The sequence below is a fragment of the Marmota flaviventris genome, chromosome 5 (assembly GCF_047511675.1).
Source record: "Marmota flaviventris isolate mMarFla1 chromosome 5, mMarFla1.hap1, whole genome shotgun sequence".
NCBI classification, from domain to species: domain Eukaryota; kingdom Metazoa; phylum Chordata; class Mammalia; order Rodentia; family Sciuridae; genus Marmota; species Marmota flaviventris.
Window position 1 is genome coordinate 126,304,998 of NC_092502.1, and position 25,733 is coordinate 126,330,730.

Here is a 25,733-nt window from a genome sequence, read left to right on the forward strand (position 1 = left end):
GTGGCAATACCTATGAAGTATTCACAACCAGAGAAGCTCTCTGGAATTTGATGTTCAGAGTTTTTATTTCATATGCAGGATTGACTGCCCAACAGATTAAACTCTGCTCCATGTTGATGGATTTTGCATGATCTAATGCCTCCCACCAATTTTTAATTACATGATTAGTGTTTGTAACATGAGAAAACAATACCTTAAATCTGTTTTAATATCTTCAGACTGCCAGCATCACCCCACAGTAGGATCTGTCATAGTCAATCTTTGCTCTGAACAAAGATGCTTCAATAGCTATAAAATTGATTATCACCCTAAAGTTGAGGCAAAGGTACAGTCTCTCTTTGGGCAAGGTCAGAGTCTTTGCCATACATACAAGTTCGGTGAATTAATAGCACTTCTCTAGCAATGAGATTTTGAAGGCGCTCCAAACTTACCCAAATCCCTTTGGTGGCTAAGAGGGTCATAGTTTTCAGTATTAACTGCGGGTCATTAATTTTATCCCTGGAACTGGAGAAATGAATGGGAGTGGGTCAAATTAAAATGCCAGAAAACTCACTCTTCTTACAAATATTTAATTTTTTGTTGGGGGGATACTGGGGATTGAACTCAGAGGCAGAGGCACTCAACCACTGAGCCATATCCCCAGTGCTATTTTGTATTTGATTTTGAGACAAGACCTCACCGAATTGCTTAGCACCTTATTTTTTGCTGAGGCTGAAGTCATAATCCTCTTGCCTCTGTCCCACACGCACCCACCCCCTGCCCCAGGCACTGAGATTACAGGCATGCTCCACCTTGCCCGGCTCAATCATTTAATTTTTATTTGATTTTTTTAATTATGTAAAGTTTTTGTTTGTATGCCTTGAAATACACTGATTTCTTCTATAATGCAGACTCTGCCACTAATTTTACCTTATAAACAGTACATTTTACATCTAGGATATTTTCTTCCATGGAAGTTTTATTTTTATGTATCTTTCATGTCTCTTTTGTTTTGTTTTTATTAGTGCATTATAGTTGAAGATAACATTGGGGTTCATTTGACATAATCCTACAGGCATGAAATATAATTTGCCACATTTCAGTCTAATGTACTTCCCCTTTCACTCCCTTCCTCCCTCCCCCATCCCACTTCCTTTACTGTACTACTATTCCTTCTATTTATTCATAGTTTTTTAAATGATAGGTATCTTTATTGATGATAACATTTCAGAAGATTTTTTATTTATATATGACAGTGGAATGCATTACAATTCTTATTATACACATAGAGCACAATTTTTCATATCTCTGGTTGTATACATAGCATATTCACACCAATTTGTGTCTTCATACCTGTACTTTGAATAATAATGATCATTATATTCCACCATTATTAATAACTCCATGCCCCCTCCCTTCTCTTTCAACCCCTCTGCCTAGAGTTCGTCTATTCCTTTCATGCTCCCCCTCCCTATCCCACTATGAAATCAGCCTCCTTACATCAGAGAAAGCATTCCACATTTGGGTTTTTGGGGATTGGCTAACTTCACTTAGCATTATTTTCTTTAACTCCACCCATTTACCTGCAAATGCCATGATTTTATTCTCTTTTGTTGATGTGTAATATTCCATTGTGTATATATGCCACATTTTTTTTAAATCCATTCATCTACTGAAGGGCATCTAGGTTGGTTACACAGTTTAGCTATTTTGAATTGTGCTGATATAAACATTGATGTGGCTGTGTCCCTGTAGTATGCTGTTTTTAAGTCCTTTGGGTATAAACCGAGAAGAGTGATAGCTTGGTCAAATGGTGGTTCTATTCCCAGTTTTCCAAAAAATCTTCATACTGCTTTCCATATTGGCTGCATCAACTTGCAGTTTTTAAATTAGGTCTTTATAGATATACATAAAGGTGAAATTTACTGTGATAATACTTGTATATGTACTGTGATATACTTGTATATGTACATAGCATAATTTGTTCAATTTTATGTCATCATCTTCCTTTTGCCATCCCTCCTCCCTCCCCCTTTCTCCCCTTCCTCTGGTCCACCGATCTCCCTTCTGTTTTCATGATATTCAACTTCTCTCACAGTGCTTTTTTTCTGTTTATTTTGGTCTAGCTTACATATATGAGAGAGTCAATCCTTGACTTTCTGAATCTGGCTTATTTCACTTAGCATGATAGTCTCTAGTTCCATGCATTTACCAGCAAATGTCACAATTTCATTCTTCTTTATGGCTGAGTAAAATTCCATTCTGCAATTTTTACCACATTTTCTTTATCCATTCATTTGTTGATGGGCACTTGGGCTAATTCCATAACTTGACTATTATAAGTTGCGCTGTTATGAGCATCAGTGTGGTTCTATCACTATAATTTGCTGATTTTATTTTTTTTTAGGATAAATACCAAGGAATAAGACAGCTGGGTCATATGGTGGTTCCATTCCTAGTTTTCTGAGGAATCTACATACTGCTTTCCAATACTAGTTTGTAATCCCACCAACAATATATGATTGTAACTTTTTCCCCAGATCCTCACCAGTATTAATTAACATTTATATTCTTGATGATTGCCATTCTGCCTGGAGTGAGATGGCATCTCAATATAGGTTTGATTTTCATTCCTCTGATTGCTGAAAAAATTGAACATTTTTCAAATATATTTGCAATATACATTTTTGGCTTGCTGCAAGTTTTCAATTACTTTCTAGTGTTTTGCAAAAGTTGATTCTGACAATTTTTCCAGTTTTTTGTTGCTTATGGAGGAGAAAAACTCTGAAAGTCCTTACTCTACCATTTACTGAGTTAATCTTACAAACTGATTTTTTAAATAAAGTGTTGTTGGGAAGATAGCCATGTTCATCCTTTTCCATAGTGTTTATCACTCTTTCCCACTGTCATGGCAGGTTAAGGTAGATGCTAGAGAGATTTTTCTGGAACACATAGCCCATAATATTTACCATATGACCTTTTGTAGAATATTATAACATTATAGTATATCTTTTTTTCATTACAATTTTGGTGACCACATAATATTATTATGTATCATTTTAATAATCTGATGATATTACATATTATTTTGATAACTGGTAAGAAATCTAATTCAATTCATTTTAATTATAATTGATATCAATAGCATATGAAACAAAAACTCATGAGTACTGCTACTTTCAATCACTGGGTCTTCACATTAAAACAATGCCAACAAAAATTCATCAAGAATTCATTGAATGCCAACAATGCCACTGTTCTCTGCTTTTTTTTTTTTTTTTTTATTTTTTATTGTTGGCTGTTCAAAACATTACATAGTTCTTGATATATCATATTTCACAATTTGATTCAAGTGGGTTATGAGCTCCCATTTTTACCCCATATACAGATTGCAGAATCACATCAGTTACACATCCATTGATTTACATATTGCCATACTAGTGTCTGTTGTATTCTGCTGTCTTTCCTATCCTCTACTATCCCCCCTCCCCTCCCCTCCCCTCCCCTCTTTTCTCTCTGCCCCCTTTACTGACATTCGTTTGTCCCCCTTGTATTATTTTTCCCCTTCCCCTCACTTCCTCTTTTATGTACTTTTGTATACCTCTGAGGGTCTCCTTCCATTTCCATGCATTTTCCCTTCTCTCTCCTTTTCCCTCCCACCTCTCATCCCTGTTTAATGTTAATCTTCTTCTCATGCTCTTCGACCCTACTCTGTTCTTAGCTACTCTCCTTATATCAAAGAAGACATTTGACATTTGTTTTTTAGGGATTGGCTAGCTTCACTTAGCATAATCTGCTCTAATGCCATCCATTTCCCTGTAAATTCTATGATTTTGTCATTTTTTAATGCAGAGTAATACTCCATTGTGTATAAATGCCACATTTTTTTTATCCATTCATCCATTGAAGGGCATCTAGGTTGGTTCCACTAACATCATCAAAATGGCGATATTACCAAAAGTTCTCTATAGGTTTAATGCAATGCCAATCAAAATCCCAACGGCATTTCTTGTAGAAATAGAGAAAGCAATCATGAAATTCATATGGAAAAATAAAAGACCCAGAATAGCAAAAACAATGCTAAGCAGGAAGTGTGAATCAGGCGGTATAGCGATACCAGACTTCAAACTATATTACAGAGCAATAGTAACAAAAACAGCATGGTACTGGTACCAAAACAGGCGGGTGGACCAATGGTACAGAATAGAGGACACAGAAACCAATCCACAAAACTACAACTATCTTATATTTGATAAAGGGTCTAAAAGCATGCAATGGAGGAAGGATAGCATCTTCAACAAATGGTGCTGGGAAAACTGGAAATCCATATGCAACAAAATGAAACTGAATCCCTTTCTCTCGCCATGCACAAAAGTTAATTCAAAATGGATCAAGGAGCTTGATATCAAATCAGAGACGCGCCGTCTGATAGAAGAAAAAGTTGGCTACGATCTACATTCTGTGGGGTCGGGCTCCAAATTCCTCAATAGGACACCCATAGCACAAAAGTTAATAACTAGAATCAACAAATGGGACTTACTCAAACTAAAAAGTTTTTTCTCAGCAAAAGATACAATAAGAGAGGTAAATAGAGAGCCTACATCCTGGGAACAAATCTTTACTCCTCACACTTCAGATAGAGCCCTAATATCCAGAGTATACAAAGAGCTCAAAAAATTAGACAATAAGAGAACAAACAACCCAATCAACAAATGGGCCAAGGACCTGAACAGACACTTCTCAGAGGAGGACATACAATCAATCAACAAGTACATGAAAAAATGCTCACCATCTCTAGCAGTCAGAGAAATGCAAATCAAAACCACCCTAAGATACCATCTCACTCCAGTTAGATTGGCAGCCATTATGAAGTCAAACAACAACAAGTGCTGGCGAGGATGTGGGGAAAAGGGTACACTTGTACATTGCTGGTGGGACTGCAAATTGGTGCAGCCAATTTGGAAAGCAGTATGGAGATTTCTTGGAAAGCTGGGAATGGAGCCACCATTTGACCCAGCTATTCCCCTTCTCGGTCTATTCCCTAAAGACCTAAAAAGAGCATGCTACAGGGACACTGCTACATCGATGTTCATAGCAGCACAATTCACAATAGCTAGACTGTTCTCTGCTTTTTACTGAGATGGTTTCATTTGAGAGTGCTGATTCCATAATGGTGGTAAGATGGCTATTAATCTTTTACATGACATTTTGTTAGCCTGGCAATCTCACCATGAAAAGAACTTCATTCTGCCAAGAGCCTGAGTAAAAGTTTCAATGATGACTTTCCTCAAAACAAACTGAAGCATATACCCTTTCACTTCAGCAATCATGGTGATTAGCAAATTTAGGTTTCTTTTCTTTTCTTTCTTTTTTTTCCCTAGATAGTCTTTGGTTTTGCTCTTTAACACAACCACCTCAAAACTTTTTGTCTTAAAGTCCGAATTTTTTTTTTCTCATGAATTTGTGAATCTTCAGTTCAGACTACCTTCTCTTAGTAGGTCTTTTCATCTTGCCTGAGATCACTCAGTGTCTGCCAAATCAGCTTGTAGCTGGCTAACCTAAAACAATTTAGTTGGGAGAGATTATCACTGCTCCACATGATGTCATTCTTCTAAATGCTAGCTTGGAAGATGTCAAATGTCATTCGGCCCATGAGAATCCTAGAGCTGAGAAGCAAAAGAATATACTCTCTCTTGGGGTCTTTGCTTATACTCGAAAAGTTAATTTGCGAATGGGATGGACACAAACATGGGAATCATTATGCCCATTTCTGCAAACAGTCTAACAAAGGAGGCTACTAAGAAGCACAGGGACTAGATGTTGAAGTAGAAGAACTAGCATATTCACATAACCATGTGTTAAATATTATTTCATGGAAAATGAAATGAAAAATTTCAAACAAAAACATTTTTCTTTTTTTTTAAATGAAAAAGCAAAGTTTACAGACTGAATTTGTTTTTCTTTAGTGAGATCACATTATTAGTGAAAACTGAATTCAAATTATATATATCTATTAATGACATACATATCTATACATTCCCGTATTTATTTACTCATAGTGTGTGTCATTTAATCTTCACAAGAATGCAGGAGATAAAATAATATTCTTTTTTAAAAGAGCTGATTTGTATTTTTCAGTACAGCATTTACAGGTTATGAAAAACATTTTCTTACACAGTATTTTATATTTAATGTTCAAAATTAACATGTTTCAATGTAGGATAATCTTCCATTAAGTAGGATTCTTTCACATGTGAAATGCAAATCATCTTTCAAATTTGGACCAACTCTATTTCTCATGCATCAACACAGAATAGAAAATTAATGAAGCTAATAGCAAATATAGATGTATAAAATCAGGGGAAGATGAACAGAAAATGCATACATGATTGAAAATTAAAAATTGGCAACTACAAAATTAAGGTAGTCTAGTCATAATAGATACATATTTTATATATGTAATAAGAACAATTAAATATTTTCATTGGACAGGAATAAAAGACTCATGTTCAAAAATAAAAAGAAAATTAGTTGCATGCAGGATGTATTTAAAATTAATAGAATGTGACAGAGCAAAGGAAACAGCACAGAAACTTCAACTATAGAAACATGATTCAAGTAAGGCAGCTTTGTCAGTTTTTCCTTATGTCAGGACTAAATAGCACCATAAACTAAATTGAGCATAGGCATGTTTAAGCAGTATCCTTGTTTAAAAAAAATTGGCGGTAAAGAGATGAATTTCATTCAACATGATATTCATTAAACACTCAATCCTTGCCTAATGAATGATCCCTGATAGAAAAAAAGTCATTTCTTTTTTAATATAATTTTCTGAATTGTCTTCTCTATCACCATTGGAGGATGATGTTATTATAGAATTCTCAGTTTATAAAGGAGGAAGCCTCCACCAAGGAGAGTTTACAAATATGCCCAAAGACACAGGTGGTATATGATAAGAGGAATCCACCTCTGGTTTATCTTACTCCAAAGAACAGACAGACTGTGCTGCTTCCAGGATAAATGAAAACTGTGATGGATTAATTGTAACAATTCATCAAACCTATGGATTCCCTCAACTTACTCTGTGAAGATGAGAAATGGACCATAAGCTATCTTCTACTCAGAGTTAGAGTTCCTTACTTCTCTTGCACAGCGTATGGTAAGTGGTAAGGCCACAGTCTTGACCACACTGGCTGAACTCATTCAAAGAATCCAAATTATGCCAAGTGTTCAGAGAATGGTAGTTGGCAAACCAAACATTTCACCCTTAAAGGGTGGCAGTGAACAATTTTTAGTTCCTTATTTAAATGTGCAAAGCAAAGAAAACTTTGGTGCTATGCACCTGCTGTGGACTCCTGACTCTACTTCTGGTTAAATAATATTAGGCAAGTCACTTAATTAAGATGGATCTTGATTTAACTATTAATAATATTGAATGATGATAATAATAGCATCATTATTATAGCATTAAATTCATATTTACAATGTGTGTGTAATAATATCTGTCTCACACTAAACATTTGATAAATGAATGATGATGATGATGATGATGATGATGATGATGATGTTTACAGATTCAAGGGAGTCTCATGAAGAACATTCCTACAAGACAAAGTAGTCTTACAGAGAACATTTATGGGTTTTTATTTTATCATTTTTCACAGTCCTGCAGTCCAAATAAATCACTCTTTTCTTAAAACTTAATGGAGATAAAGTTTCCCACTTAAAAAAACTTTGTTGGGACTGAGGATATATATCTCAGTTGGTAGAGTGTTTGCCTCATGTGCACAAAGCCCTGGGTTCAATCCCCCCCCCCCAAAAAAAAAAACAGTTTGTTAAAAGAAGGCAGTTCTCACTAGGTAATTTTTCTCATGCTTCTGTGTCTTATTGTTTTTGAATGCATGACAGAGAGATGTAGGGTAAGAAACAGTTAAAGTAAAAGCTGTATCAAAGCTCAGTAAAAATCTGGGCATTGCCCTCTTTGCTTCTTAATAATTTCTTATCATTTTGTCAGGTTTGTAAAGAGAGATAAGAGATGATACTTTTTTTCTCTTACCCACATAAGGCTATAAGAAATAAAACAGACAACTTAAGTTCCATTCTATTCTCTACCTAATAAAATGCTGCATTTGTACATAAATATGTACGATTCACAATATTCCTTTTTTTTTAGTTTTATATTTTTGCTTTGAGTAGTATTGTGAGAAAAGTCATTCATTTATTCAACAAGGACTCTTTAGGTACCATACACTGTTCAACAATTTGGGTAGAGATTCTTTAGCTTTGGGGAACTTCTTCACTGTGCTGAATGCTGCTTTCCTCAGCCATGACAACAAATATATATAACTGATGGACTTCAGGGTCACTAAACTTTTGCTTGTCTCTCTCATCAAGATATAATACATCATTTACAAAATAGTAAATAAGAAATTTTAAAAGTGAAAATTTGGTTATTATGAATTACCTGTCAAGACTTCATGTGTGAAAATAAAGCTGAATTGTATTCAAATAATTAGGATCTGCAAGATATGTGCATGATTGAATCTTACAACTTATTGGATAAAGAGTAGGTATTGGACTTTGAAGTTCTGTTAAATTCATAATTGTGAATCAAGATAATTGTGAGCCAAGTGTTTACACATGTCAAAATATATAATATATCTCTGCTTACATATCACTTGTTAAATTAACTGTCTCATGCTCTGAAAAAATAAATGTATAATCTTAAAATGCAGGAGTAAATAATGGACATTATTTACTCTTTTTCAAACACTTACTTCTACCAGAGTGACAATAAAATTTGAAAATTTAGAAAACAAGATGTTACGGGGAAAACAAGCTTAAAATGAAAGTCTCCTGGGGTGTCAGAGATCATGAGGATGTTTTTCATCAAAAATGCTGACAACATCAAAGTTTAATAATATTGATGTAAACCTCTATGAAATTTTACTGTCCTATTACCCTGGGGCCAAAAGCCCTTGGTCCATCTTGGGCAGGGCCTCTCTAATGTGGATGTGAGATGGTTACCTGACATTTGTATGTGATTCTGCAGGGACAACCACAGGTGCCTTGAGCCTCAGAGTGGGATGGAAATATTTATAACAGAATTTTAATCCATCATTGCTTTCCCTGTTCTGTACCTTCCCACACCTGAAAATAAAAGTCCCACCATAACTGGGCACACACACCAATGCTCACACATTTGAATTCTTTGAGTTCAGAGCAAAAATAAAATTAACGATGACTACTTCACATACCCCCTTTCTGGGAAGTCGCTTTTGCTTGCCTCCAGCAGCAGAAGTAATTAGAAGTCGAGTATATTTTGTCACTTGACTTTATGTGTCAAAATGTTGTTTTATGCCTGCTGTTTTTAAGTCTGTCTGCATCCCAGCTGAGGCCTTTGTGCAGACAGTAGTACAGTTGTGCCTTTTTTCCTTGCTATGTAGTACAGAGGAGAGTGTAGGTAACCGTTGGTGAGCTAACCGAGAACTTCAATAACTCCCACAGGAAGAGCCTGTGGGGAGTTTGTATTTTTGGCCATGAATCCAGGGTTTTCATTTTAAGTTTCAGGGTGCGTCATGCAGTTGAGCACTGATTGAATGGGGGCACTAGAGGCTCTAGGGATCAAGCTGTGACATTTTTCCTAGCCTAAAGGCTGCTCACAGTTATTACTGCACAGTTCTTGCTGACTGCTACTTCAGAGAAACACAGGGAGAAGGGGCTTGTGCTTCCGAGTGTGGGTGGTCGAATAAACTCTTTTAGCAGCAGCAGTTGGTCTATTTAGCCTGAAAAAGAGACCACCAGCAGCCCCCAAAGTGCTAAAAAAATTACAATCAATTTTAAAAATATATATTATATTACATAAAAGACTGTAAGAGTGAGTGCTGAGCATTGCTTCACAGGTATTACCAGCTGCTAAATGAGGCAGTCACAAGCAGCCAAGTGGGATTTATCCTGTAACCCAGAGAATTTCCAACTCTCCCACCACTCTACCCTTCTCTCAGGGGGAAGAGAGAGATAAAAAGTATAAACAAAACAAAAAATAGCAGCAAAAAGAAAAGAAACACAGCTGGTTAGAGAAAATGTACTGAAGGGAAGTACTGAAATTTGGTAGTCATGGTGGTTATCATTTGGTTGTAAAGTATTTAAGGTTTGTTTTTATTTATAGGGACTGTGAAGGCCCACATGTAGACCTAACATTTAGACAGTGATCAGGGACCAACTTACATCTTCAAATTCATTTCAAAGGTTGATTGTCAGTATTTTTTTTAATTATTGATGTCAACTAGGTTTTAAAAGGGTGTCTCACAATTTTAAAAACCATGTACTATATCACTCTAAAATTAAACTAATTTTACTTTAGTTTAATACATTCTAGACTCCTAAAGTTTTTCTAAATTCTAATTTATATGTTTCAGTAAGGCATAAAAGACACTTCAACTATTATATCAAATTAAGGGATTGGGTCTTTTATCCATACAATCAGAAGTTCAAGGGTGAAGGTAATCTGCATGCAACATTTACATGGGTAGATTGACTTGTGACATATTGATTCTAAACACACAAAATAGAATTCATTCCACACTTTGTGTCTCTTATCAAACTTCGAATTTAAATTGTAGGATGTGACATAATTCACTTTTTTAGGATGATCATTAAGAAAAGTTTTCACATCTTAGAGAATTCAGAGATATACCCAGCTTCAGAATTTTCCAGTAATAGGAAAAAATAAATGGTAGACTGAAAACATTAAATAGAAAATTCCAGAAATAATCAATCCATGATTTTGAAATTGCCACTGTTCTGGGTGGTATGATAAAATCTCATGGTGTCCCACTCTGTTCTGCATATGACAGAAACCATCTCTTTGTCCATCATGTCTGCACTGTTTAAACTATCTGTCTGCTAGCTACCTAGTAGCCATCTTGACTGTCAAATTGGCTGTCATGGTATCACAGTACTCATATATAGGCTTCAGAATTACTCATGGTTTCAAGTATTCACTGGGGATCTTGGAACAAATCCCCTGCTGATAAAAGGAGACTATTGTTCTTAATTAATTATGCTTTAGTCTCTCCAGAAACCAGGTTGTTTCAAGAACCCATACCTGATGCACAAAAGTTGTTACAAAACTCATATAAAAGAAATGGTGTGATTCGAAAATGGCAGCCACAGTTTTCCACAGTCTGGCCCCTCCTTTCATTCAAGACTCACTCCTTCTTCAGCTACTCTACCTTTGACAGTCTCCATTTATATTTCACCCTCAAAGTTTTTGAAACGAAATTATTTTAATTTTCATGTCCTGCTTTTCCAGTTTCTGATCTATAGCTTTTTCTTCTGCTAATGATTTCATCATCTCTTCTGACAAGAGGATCTGGATTAGGCTCTGAGCGAGGTAAAAGTTTCGCCAGCTGGTGTTGAGGCTTTCCATTAACTTCTCATACATGTCTCCTTAATAAAGTGTGACCTGATATTTGCAAGGCTTCCTCTTTTCCTCATTCTAACCCTAGGAGTTAATTGTATAATTCTTTATCATTTTCTTCCATTTGGAGTCATATAATATATATAAAATTCATCTTCCCTTTGACAATCCTTTATGTATTTAAGCTAGTGCTCCTGTTCCAACTATCTTCACCAGCAGAAATCAACTCTAATTCTTTTAAAACTTCCTTGAATTTCTCTTGCAATGTGAATCCTAGAAAAAAACTTTAACACCAACTATCCTGGCAAATGAGATATTCCTTCCATTCCCTTTAATACTATTGTTCTCAAATTTTATTCACTGTTTCAGAAGTTTAATTATACCAAGGAACTGAAAACTTAACTAAAACCAGTAAGCTATTTTCATAGAAACTTCCATTATTCTAAAATCTTGTCTATCCTGTAGATTTATGGTCATCTCATTAGTTTTGTCCTTTAAGTATATTTCTACAAATGTAATCTTATTGACTATAATCCTAGATCAAAAATTTAGATTTTAAAAATCTTTTAAATATATAATCTCTTAGTCAATATGTTGTATGATACCATACTAAATTTTGAATATGTGACAGATATACTTTACAAATTTTCCATCAAGATTTATAAATATTTATTAAGCATCTATTGTGTGTGCCAGTAATACATTTAAATGATTCAGACCTATTTCCTGCCATGAAGGACTTTATAAAACCATAAACTCCATATCAGAGGGGCCACGTCTGGCAAATTTGACACTTTGACACTCAGTCTCACAAGGCTTTGATGTCCTATGATTTAATGAATAGAGGTTAGAGAGGAAGCAGCAACATGAACAACAAATAGGATACACTATGACAAATTCCAGTCTAATTTCCACCAAAATTTATGACAATTATCAAGCCTATACCTTGCAGCTAGAACTTTTCTTCTACATTTAATTTACTGTAATTGAACCCTTTCAGTAAATTACATTTAATCCAGTAGACTCCCCAGGAAATCAAGTACTCTGGTGAATTCAAGATACATTGGTGCTTGAAATATGGTGATCAAAACAGACTGTTATCAACTACTTGTTAGAAATGAAGATTTTATTGAACATTTACTGAAGCCTCTCCTCCTATAACCAAACCAGGGAAGATTTTATAGAACCAAGCTGGTAAAGAGATTTTGTTTTTATAGTGATGGATTAAAAGGAACTCAAGAATGAATGCAGAGTCATTATGAGTTGGAAGCCAAAGTAAGAAGTTCAGCAGAGGAAGAGGCCAAGGATAGGTTTGAATATTTGATGTTCATATGATGGTTCTTAATGCTAAGAAGACAGTATCATTAAATTATGACTTACTCTATCCTGGCTGAAACTTTCCTGGCTTCTAAATGATCATGCATTTGACTTATAAATTCTTGCAATTCCAGAATTTTATTGAAGATTAATTGAAAAACACTATGCATAAATCCCCCTATCAATATGATTCCCTTTTTGGTAAAGCAGAACAATATTAACTATTTTTTGTTATTAAACCAATTCAACAAGTTTTGTAGAGATGGTTTTTAGTTTTTTGTGTGTCTGTATTACACATTTTTTCTTGCCTATAGTAGTAACTGAGCTACTTTATAAAAAACCTAAATATAAATAATTATGCCATTTTAGAATACAATTAACTGTTACAGAAATTCTGAAATTTCATGTGGTTTGCATTATACTCTGCTTCAGTTTTGAAACAGACCTTTGGGGATATGTTTTGTTTTAAAAGTTATCCTGCTATTGACATAGCATATTACAATAAATTCATTTACCATATACATGTGCAAAAAGTTGAATAGTCTCAAAAATGGAAGTGTTTCTTTAGTGTAGTGGATTTTTAAGTGCTTTATTCCTTTATTCAATGGAAATATTATATGTGACCCAATTTAAACAAGAACAGTAATAAATAAAAAGAATGAACATTCTAAAGTTCCTGTGATTGAATGAAGATGAGATTTGGAACAGAAAATTCCTATCCATCCAAAGGTGTCAAGTTCACATTCTTTCCATAGTTCTAAAGTAAATCTAACAATGCTCCTATAGAAGACTTTCCTTAAATACAAAGCATTGGCCAATGAAGAGCTGCTTTGATATTTAACAGTTTCTGGGTCTGGTTAACCATTCTTTGTATCTTCTTGACCAGGAGATTTCGTATAAGGTCACTCAGGTGAAAGTGACCTCTCCACATATCAGTGTCAGAGCACCTACCATGATTCAATGACAGCACATGATTCAATGACAGTCATTGTATGGTGTTGACCCCTGGACACACAAAGAATAGATGCATTCAGATGTCAAGTGCCTCTAAAAAAGCCCAGCTTAGTTGTGAGTGGTTGTGCTTTAAATCCGTTTAAATAGATTTATCCGTGAATGTTCAAGTATTTTTTAAATGTACATTACAAAACCAGCTACTGCAGTTTTTTTAATCCTTCAAATTTATTTTTTTTGTTTCAAGGTTGATCAAAGTATTTCACATTTCTCATTAATGTAAAATGTGATAGTGTTTTGAATCAGGAAGGAGCATTTGCCATTTTTAAGATGACAGTGCAATGATATAGGACAAAATTTATTAAGTACTAGCCGTATAACACAATAGCAGTTCAGTTTCTCTCAGTGTTTAGTTTTAAGAAAACAAACAAACAATTATTGTTGTTCTCCATTTAGTTCATTAGCTAATTTCCTGGTACAACGTAGTTGTGATATTTTATATTTGTGAAAGAGTAAGAAGAGATTCTAATAGGTAATAAGTTCATAAATTAAAATTAGTTAAGTTAAATGGTGAGAAAATTTTTCATATTTTAGGTATATTCCTTCTAAAACAGGAAGAAAAAATATAAACTAGAGAATACTCCTCAAGATGTCTTACTAATATTTATGCCTTCTACACTATTTTTCTAGTTATTTTACTTTTGATAAAATTAACCAATGACAGTCTGAATAGTCTCAAAATTCAAACACATAAGATATAAATGGGCTATCTTTATAGAAAGCAATCATTTTTTCAAGTTTATCTAACTATTATGCTGATTAATAGAGGTGTCTCAAAAATGTTTTTTTCTTAACTTTTAGCGTTCTCAGTGATTGTTTATTTTCTGTAGTTGATCAGATTTATTCTTTCTTGCTTGATTCTATTAGCCATCATTTCAGTAAATTTATCTCTGTTACTTATTAATATGCTTATTAATTTTTCTGTGCCTTATATGTAACTACATTATCCAATAATTATGTGTAATAGTAAAATTATGTTATTTGTGATATTTGCTAGAAAGATTTGTGATGAAAGAAATTTAAATGTCCCATGATAAGGAAATTCTTCATTATCTAGAAAACATTTAACCTCATTTTAAAATTTCTGTTCAAAGTTACATGAAGCCTAGAGTATCACCACTCTATTTCTCCTTCTTTCCTACAGTTAAATGTTCTTTCATTGTTCTCATGAATTACTAAGCACTGGAAAGTAAGAGACATGGACTATCTCTATAGAATAGGTGAAAACTCTCTTATTGAATTGTTAATGTCTTATTTTGCTTACATCAAACTGAATAATAATATGTGGGAACAAGAGAGAGTGATCCTTTTAGGGGAGTGACAATACTCATTGAAGGGAAAGTTCATTCAATGGCCAACAGATGTAGACTGAGACTACAGAGCTGATTACACAGGGGGCACGGGTTTCACTTGTATTTCTGTTTTTCATTTAGCTGTGTCACTATAGGTAAATTACTTAAACTCTGTTAATTAATTAATAAGATCAATTATTCACAACTATGGCATTTAGTATTATGGACACATTTTTCTATTATTATTTTAAAATTATTTGATTTTTGCATGTGTTGGCTATCTCCACAACATTCAGATGGAATTATTATGATAGATACTCTTAAAAATGCTTCTCAGATGAAAATTCCTTTAGAGACCATTCTAGTCAGTCATTGAAAGAACAGTGTGAAAGGGTTGGATCTAGATATTTTCTAAAGAGGAAGTAAGGAAGAACAAAGATAGAAAGAGAGTGGTATGGAATAGAATTGAAGATAATTTAGCTACTTCATTAAAATAAATCAAGAGGCATGAAACTTCTATAAGAGGCCAGAGAGTAAGCTGTTTGGATTTTGCAGAACACAAGACCAATGTCCCTAGGATACAGTTCTGCTCTTGTGGTGAGGAGGCTGAAACTGAAATGAATGAGGATGGCTGTTACAATAAAGCATTATTCACAAAGTGGAAGAATTCTGGATTTGGCCATGCATCCAAGTTGTAGTTTACTGACTCTTTCAAGAGATCACTGAATACCACAAAAAGGGTGGAGCCTTTTCTTCAGTTGCTGTCTTCTATCCTGTTGTTCTAAATATCACTCAGGATTTGGGGGCCTTTGAAGATGGAAGATTCAAGAAAAAAAAAGAAGAAAAAGAAAAAGAAAAATTTCAAATGAGAAAGAAATCAAACAGATTCAAATACATAGATATAAATGTACCAGATTCTTGAAAAAAATATCAGCCATACTGTTAGGGTCTGTAAACAAGTTGGGATGGCGCCTGGCATTTTGCCAGAGGGAGTGGTTTGTGAGGTGGCGCCAGCAAGAGCCATTAAGTGTGGAGATTCCTTATTGTTTGACTGCTGTATCTAGTTTATGTTAATTAAGATAAGCTGTGTGGAATGTATATATACCCCTCCTGTCCTACAATAAATGGCTCCCACTCCTGCTGTATCAATCTACACAAGTTGTTCGTCACCCCCCAGTTATTTTGCTGCAGCCGGACTGCAGCAACATACACAAGAATTGTCCTCAATTACTCACTAGAGTTTAGTAATGATATATACGGTAGTTTTAGCTTAAATTTTCTTCTAAAACTATGAAAAAATTGGACACAACTTTATAAAATGTTACTTGAGTTGATTTTATAATTAGGTACATAATTTAACAAGCTTGTAAACATCCCAATTATGTGTTTACTATATAACCAGTTTATTTGAATGTATGTCATTTCCAAAAATACAAGCTAAATCTTATATTTCTTTCATTTTTTCATGTTATTACTTTAATTTTATTACTCATTTCTGTTTATATATAATATATTCAGTTTCTCAGATGCCTAATTGACAGCCATCACACCACTCTTTACATTATCATCATAACTTTATTGTGATATATCCTCATTAAAGCGGTAGCACTACTTCATATAATTTGCTCTACCCATCTTTCTCTTACAATCTGAAGTTACCTTTATATTTCAGTATAATAAATAATCCATCTAGCATGAAGGACTGTAAATAATGCCCATGAAACCAAACTAGCTACATTAGAAATGATAAGTAAAATGTTTTGAGAACATATAGCATTCCTTTTCACTAATACAACTCAAGTGATTATGACCTGGCCTACTTTTTACCTTTCTGAGTGCAGCAGAAGCATTCATCAAAGAAGATCTACAATGCCATTATTGGGAAAATGTTCACATATCAGATGAAAAAGGGACAAAAAGGGTACTTTATTCTTTGGGGAAGAGACAAATATATGGAGGCCAATTTTATTTCTTAAACTATATGCTGTCTCTGGCATTATTACTACTATTAAGGATCTATTAAATGCCAACAACATGGACACCAGGAGCAGCTCATTAGTGCTGATGGAAAGAACATTTTGAGATGGAAAATAATTCCGGCTTAATGCTGATGTATATAATGTTCTCGTAGGAAAAAAAAATTAAAAATGGATGGCTTCAGAAGAGTTCTCAAAGCACACTCATGTTAATAAATATAGGATAAAACTAACAAAAGGGCAATACCATTAAAAAAAAAATAATTGGCTACACATTTTATTTTTTACTTCTTTGCATCTCTCAGTCCCTTTGGCCAATAGGTGTTTCTTTTCTATTTGCTCCATCTTTTGTGTATTATGTTTTACTTTCGCCGAAGGAACCCTGAAAGCTCCTTTAAGTTTACTTTTTTCGTGATCTTCTTTAAAATCATAAATTTGGCAATGCAGAAGAAGGAAAACTGTCATCAGTATGAGGTTAGCTGCCAAAAAGGTGTGTGCTGTTTGATCCCATCTCAAATTCATGATTACTCTTTCATTTGAGTATGCAATAAAGAACACGACTGAAAATAGTACACTATTTCTAATATACACTTTAAAAGATTCATATTCTTATAATGCCATTCTTCCCAGTATGTATTTTTAACATAGCACAAAGAATATTTGGTTGTGATTTTTAGATCATAAGTGATCCATTTGTTACTTAAAGAAGTGTTTGTACACATTGCAAACAAAGACCTCCCATTTACCTAAGATTTACTGTTTCCTCTCATAACCTAATAGTGCTCCAGTTGTGTGCTGTGCCTTTCTTTAAACACACTTTGCAAGAATTATTTTATATTAGTTTCCACTAACCATACAGTCCTAGTAATATTTAAAATTTATTTTCATCATTCCCTTTTGACCTCAGAGCTACATTCTAAGATCCTCATCTGTTTGACCCTTATCAAGTCTTTCGTCAGCGACAGACTTGTCACAGAATTCACCAAAGCTGATCTCTTTTCTCTAAGGAGGCAGCTGTTCACTTCTTACAGTCTTTTGCCCCAAGCACTGACAACTAGAAAACTAGCTTCTAATGTGGTTACAAATCTTGATCCAGCTGGTGACTCCTTTTCAACAATGAAGGTTACTATGAGTCCCATGGTAGCAGTTAGAATTGAAACTATGCTCTAAAGGACTTTAGGCTCCATATGGTAGCCCTTTAACCCTATTCTGGGCCCAGCTCTGGCCCTCAAGCATATGCCTTCTACAAATTTAGTACATTTATGTCTCTGTAAGTTCATCTCTTTTTTTTATCACTGTTGCAACCTGTTCCGCATATACCAAGATATTAAAATATTAAGTAATTTAATTTACACTATTTTTAAATATTTTCTAGTATTTCTGAGTCAGTTGCACAGAGTTTAAAGTTTAAAGTGTACATTTCATTTTAGGCTTTGGTATACCCTGTGTCAGACTGTGAGTACACAGCAAGTTATCAAATCCCTATTCTTTTATAACACTTTAAGAAATGTGTGCACTATAGCATTAAACATAAACTTATTAAAGGGCAGGAAAGAACTAACTTAGAAATATTAGAAAATTTAAAACTAATTTATTTTAATATTTTTATGTTAAATTAATTTAATATTTATATATATTTATAATATATCTATATACATATAATGGTTTGTAGAAGGCAGGTTGCAAGAGTGAGAAAAACAGACAAACTTATACAGGGACGTAAGTGTACTAAACTTTGACGCAGGCATATGCTTGAGCATCAGAGCTGGGCCCAGACAAAAGGTAAAAGCATTACTATATGAACCCTAAACATTCAGCATGAACTTATTAAAAGGCAGGAAAATGAGCAAATGGAAGATGAAGGCAATTAAAGTTTTAACATTTAAAAAATTTTTTTTCCAATAAAAGATGTCTAAATCACAAAGTTAATGAGCAATGCTGGTACAGTGTACTTGCTGTAATCCCAGTGACTCAGAAGGCTGAGGCCAGAGGATAAGTTCAAGGACAGCCTCAGCAACTTAGTGAGATCCTCAGTAACTTGAACACTGGTCTCAAAATTTTTAAAAATTAAAACAAAACAGGGGATGTAGCTCTGTGGTAAGCACCCTCGGTAGCAATACAAGCAAGCAAGCAAGCTAATGAGTTTAAAACACAACTTCAACTTACATTTGAATGAGTACATTTTTATGTAGAATAACTCACCTACATTACAAATTACAATTTTTTTATAACTTTGTTTTTATTTATTCATTTTTTATGTGGTTCTGAAGATCTAACCCAGTGCCTCACACATGCTAGGCAAAGCACTCTACCACTGAGCAAGCCACAACCCCAAGCCCCCAAATGTTTTATTTTCACATATTTACTATCTTTCATTTTTCATTACAGTGTTCATCAAAATTGCAATATTTTATAATTCCTCAGAAAAATATCATTTATTTCCACTTGACTTTTTAAATATAAGTAGCAGAATCATAACAAGTTGGTGATTTTTTTTTTTTTTAATGTGGGGAAGGGGGCGGGATTGAACCATGGATTGAACTCAGGGGCAGTCAACCACTCTGAGTTACCTCCCCAGCTTTATTTTGTATTTTATGTAAAAGACAGGGTCTCACTGAATTGCTTAATGTCTCACTGTTGCTGAGGCTGGCTTTGAACTCATGATTCTCCTGTCTCAGCTTTTCGAGCCGCTGGGATTATAGACGTGAGCCACTGGGATTACAGGCATGCTTCACCATGCCTGGCTGGAATGAATATTTTTATACTTCTTTGTAAAAGTATGACAATTAATGAACTATATTTGTTAAAATGATTGCAGAGGACATTAAAGATGTGTTGTATTTCACTGTAAATTAAAAATGACACTTTTTCATAAAAACATTTCAAATTTATGTTATTTAAAATTGTTTTCATGTTTAAATTAAAATAAATTAAAGGAATTTAGACTAGTCAAATGAATAATGCTTTTTTTCATCAGCCAGGCATTTTTTAAAAAATTTCTATTCTAATTTGTTATATATGACAGCAGAATACATTATACTTCATATTACACATATATAGCACACATGAAAAATACTTTTTCATGTCTCTGGAGGTATACAAAGTATATTCACATCATTCATGTCTTCATAGTGTACTTAGAGTAATGATGTCCATCTCACTCCACCATCATTTCTACCCCATGCCTACTCCCTTCCACTCCCACCCCTTTACCCTATCTAGAGTTCATTTAATCTTCCCATACTCCCCCTCTAAACCCCACTATGAATCAGCCTCCTTAGATCAGAAAAAAATATTCCGCATTTGGTTTTTGGGGATTGGCTAACTTAGCATTATATTCTCTAACTCCATCCATTTATCTGCAAATGTGATGATTTTATTCTTTTACTACTGAATAATATTCCATTGTGTATATATGCCACATTTTCTTTATCATTCATCAACTGAAGGGCATCAAAGTTGTTTCCACAGTTCACCTATCGTGAATTGTGCTGCAATAAACATTGATGTGGCTGTGTCCCTATAGTATGCTGTTTTTAAGACCTTTGGGTATAGACCAAGAAGTGGGATAAGTTGGTCAAATGGTAGAATCTCCATATTGCTTTCCATATTGGCTGCATCAATTTGCAGTTCCACCAGCAACGTATGAGTGTGCCTTTCCCCCCACACATCCTCACCAACACTTACTGTTGTTTATATTCTTAATAGCTGTCATTTTTACTTGAATGAGATAAAAGCTTAGAGTAGTTTTGATTTGCATTTTTCTAATTGCTAGAGACATTGAACATTTTTTCATATATTTGTTAATTGATCGTATATCACCTTCTGAGAAGTGTCTGTTCAGTTCCTTTGTGCATTTATTCATTAGGTTATTTATTTGTTTTTTGATGTTTGGCATTTTGAGTTCTTTATAAACCCTAGAGATTAGTGTTCTTTGTGATGTGCAAGTGGTAAAAATTTGCTCCCAAGCTGTAGCTCTCTGTTCACCTCACTGATTGTTTCTTTTGCTGAGAAGAAGCTTTTTAGTTTGAACCCATCACATTTATTGATGCTTGATTTTAATTCTTGTGCTATAGGAATCTTATTAAGGAAGTAGGGGCCCACTCCAACATGATAGAAATTAGTGCCTACTTTTTCTTCTAATAGATGCAGTGTCTCTGGTTTAATTCCTTTGATCCACTTTGAGTTGGGTTTTGTACATGGTGAGAGATCGGGGCTTAATTACATTTTGCTGCATATGGAATTCTAGTTCTCCCAGCACCATTTTTTGAAGAGGCTATCTTTTCTCCAATGTATGTTTTTGATGCCTTTATCTAATATAAGATAACTGTAATTATGTGGGTTAGTCTCTTTGTCCTCTATTGTATACCATTGGTCTACATGTCTATTTTGGTGCCAATACCATGTTGCTTTTGTTATTATTGCTCTATAGTATAGTTTAAGGTCTGGTATAGTGATGCCACCTGCTTCACTCTTCTTGCTAAGGGTTGCTTTAGCTATTCTGGGTCTCTTACTTTTCCAGATGAATTTCACTTGAATTTTGATTGGAATTGCATTAATTTTGATAGTATGGTCATTTTGACAATATTAATTTTTCCTAGCCAAGAACAAGGGAGATCTTTCCATCTTTTAAGGTCTTATATAATTTTTTTCTAGTGTTCTGTAGTTTTCAATGTAGAGGTCTTTCACCTCTTTTGTTAGGTTTATTTCCAAGTATTTTTTGAGGCTATTGTAAGTGAGTTAGTTTTCTTTGTTTCCCTTTCAGAGTATTTGTCACTGACATATAGGAATGCCTTTGATTTATGCGTTCTGATTTTGTATCCTGCTATTCTGCTGAATTCATTTACTAGTTCTAGAAGTTTTCTTGTGGAGTGTTTTGGGTCTTCTAGGTATAGAATCATATCATCTTCAAATAGTGTTAATTTGAGTTCTTCTTTACCTATCAGTATCCCTTTAATTTTTTTGTCCATTAAATTCCTCTGATCAGTGTGTCAAGAATTATGTTAAATAGAGGTGGTGAAAGAGGGCATTTCTGTCTTGTTCAAGATTTTAGAGGGAATGCTTTCAATTTTTCTACATTTAGAATGATGTTCATTGCCTGAGGCTTAGCATAGATAACATTTATGATGCTGAGATATGTTCCTGTTATCCCTAGTTTTTCTAGTGTTTTGAACATGAAGGGGTGCTGTATTTTGCGGAATGCTTTTTCTGCATCTATTGAGATGATCATGTGTTCTTTATCTTTAAGTCTATTGATGTGATTAATTGCATTTATTGATTTCCATATGTTGAAACAGCTTGCATCCCTTGGTTAAATCCCACTTGATCCAAATGAACTATCATTTTAATATGTTTTTATATTTGATTTGCCAGATTTTTATTGAGAATTCTGAAATATTATCAAACCTATTCATTCATAACTATGCATTATCTTTTTGGATGATATTTTTATTGTTATTTTTAGATATACATAATATGCCAAAATATTATGAGCTTAGGAAAGTTATATCCAATTCATTCCACTGTCTTTCTTATTTCCATCCCCCTCCCTTAACTTAATTCTCCTTTTTTAATCCAATAAACTTCTATACTTCCCTTCCCTACCATCCCCTGTTATTGGTTAGCATCCACATATCAAAGAGGACATGCAAGCTTTGGTTTTGGGGGATTGGCTTATTTCACTTAGTATGATATTCTCCAGTTCTATCCATTTGCCCACAAATTCCATAATTTCATTCTTCTTTATAGCTAAGTAATTTTTCATTGTATGCATATACCACATTTTCTTAATCATTCATCTGTTGAAGGGAACCTAGGTTGGTTCCTTAGTTTAGCTATTGTGAATTGAACTGCTATAAACACTGATATGTACTGGGGTTGTGGCTCAGGGGTAGAGTGCTCGCCTAGCATGTGTGAGGTGCTGGGTTTGATCCTCAGCACCACATAAAAATAAATAAATAAAATATGCTCAAGTATAACTAATTTTTTAAAATAAAATAAAAACATTGATATGGCTGCATAATATTAATTATCTTTGTTCAGTTTAGAGTCTATATGCACACATACACAATATTATCTTAATTTTATCTTTCTTTCAATGTGCATGTTGGAGAAAAAAAAGAATGAATGAATACGTTACCAGTTTGAAATCATTTAAAGAAAAATAAACTGAAATTTCTACATAATGTAAATTAGAAAAATAGTAGATGAGAAAAGATGAGTTGATGTTAAAGTGCTTTGGCAAAGCACTTTAATTTTTGTCATTATTAAAAATTGCCTTTTTTAAAAAAAAGTTTATTCCTTTCACATTTCTATGTCAAGATATTTCACATATTCCACTATGGATGAAAATAAAAGTAATCAAAGCATGTTCAAGAAAGGTGCTGCTTATAGCATATATCAAAAAATTTCATCAGTTCTTTGACACAACATGAACAAGTAGTTCACCCTACTGGTAGGGAAATAATAAGAAAATAATAAGAAATATGTTAGGGCCAAGCCAATTCAGACCCTGAATAATTAACAACAGATTATAAAAATATGTATTCCTCTGGTAACTAATAAAGAAAATTTCTATAGCTCCTCTACTGTGGAGGCTATTGGTAAAAATCCTCATTGCTAACAGAACTTGTTTAAGGATTTCCCCCTAATAGAGATAAAGTTTAAAATAGATTACTAGCTACTTGGCATAGAACTTTATATTTCCTGTTGAATGTTTGATGATACCAAAGAATTCTGGTTTTGGAACTAAAGTTTAATAATGAGGCCTGTCTTACATTTTTTCAGTAGAATATTATATTTATTGACCTTTTGTATGTTTCTTGTTGGTTTGCTTTATTTTGTTTTCATTTTGTCTGGCTGGAATTTACAAATAATTGATATGCCAATCAACTTTGAAGTTACAGATCTCACAGAATGAAATTCTAAAACACAATGACGGAATAGGCACTGTGATTATCAAGACTCTCGTATTGGCTGGGCACAGTGGCACATGCCTATAATCCCAGCAGTTTGGGAGGATGAGACAAGAAAATGGCGAGTTCAAAGCCAGCTTCAGCAACTCAGTGAGGCCCTAAGCAACTCAATGAGACCTTGTCTCTAAATAAAATACAAAAACAAAAAAATGGTCTGGGAGTGTAGCTCAGTGGTTCAGCACCCATGGGTTCAATCTCCAGTACATAACAAAACCAAAAACAAGATGCTCATATTGCAATAACATTTTGGCTTTTGACTCCTGTGTAAATACATTTACATATGTCTTTGTATACATGCATACACACACAAACACGTATATATGCAATATGTTTATAAATACATGTGGTGTTTTAGTCAGCTTTTTTGTTCCTGTGATCAAAAGACCTGACAAGATCAACTTAGGGGAGGAAAAGTTGACTTTGTGTCATGGTTTCAGAGGTTCAGTTCATGGTCAGCCAACTTCACAGCTCTGGGCTCAAGGTGAGGCAGAAGGGCATAGAAGAGAAAAGCAGCTCAATTCATGGTGATCAGGAAGCTGAGACAACTCAGCTCACTAGGTACAAGTATAAACCTCAAAGGCATTGCCCCCAGTGACCTACTTTTTTCAGCCATATCCTACCTGTCTACTGTCACCACCACTTAGGTTATATAGGTGGATTAACTCACTGATTAGGTTACAACTCTTGTAATTTCAGCATTTCACTTCTGAATGTTCTTGTGTGGTCTCACACAAGAGTTTTTAGGGTACACCTCATTTCTAAACCATAACATGTTCACACTGATGTAATTTTATGAGTCATTTATGTAACTAAGTCTTTTTAATGCTAAAGGAAAACTCAGGTTGACAAATGCTGCAATAATCTGGGGACAAGAGTATTTTGTAATGTTGTAGAGAATAAATCATAATTATTTTTATGAATAGAGAAGTAATACATGACATATTTGGAAAATCAGAAAAGCATGAATAAAAAATTTAAATTGATAACAATGGCAAAACAATACAAAAGTCGCCAGTTTCAAATTTTAGTTGTCATGCAAAAACTATTTTGAAACTGCATGAAGTATTTTTAAAAAATTAAAATAGAACATAGAATTTTAATCAAAAACTTTTGTTATGAGAACATTTCTATGCATTTAAATGTATTTCATTTTTTCTATTGTGGCATGAATATTTCTAACAACTGTTTTTCTGTATCATTATTTATTTTTGATAAGTCTCAAAACTGCATTTATCAGATTATAGGGAGAATGGATACACTTCAAGGATTTTTAAAGCATATTGTCAAATTTCCTCTTTGGGAAAACTTACATTTCCAGCCCAAAAGCAGGAGGAGAGTTTGTTTCTTTAAGTGTTTGTACATTTTATGGCACAAAATGGTTAATTTATGTTTCATTTCACTTTTAGTGGTTACCAGTGACAATAAGTATTGGTTTTCAAGGTATTACCAGCTATATTTCTCTCCTGTCATGTACTCCTTTTTTGCTTAATTTTTTGGGTACTGGGAATTAAACTCAGGAGCAGTCAATCCCTGAGCCACATCCCCAGTCCTTCTTTGTATTTTATTTAGAGACAGGGACTCACTGACTTGCTTAAATCTTAGCCCCGCTTTTTTGGTGAGGCTGTCTTTGAACTTGTGATCCTCCTGCCTCGGTCTCCTGAGCTGCTGGGATTACACGCGTGGGTCACCTCACCTAACTCCATTTATGAACTCTTTACCTATCTATACCAGAGTAACAGAGTTCTGTGCACCTTGTATAATC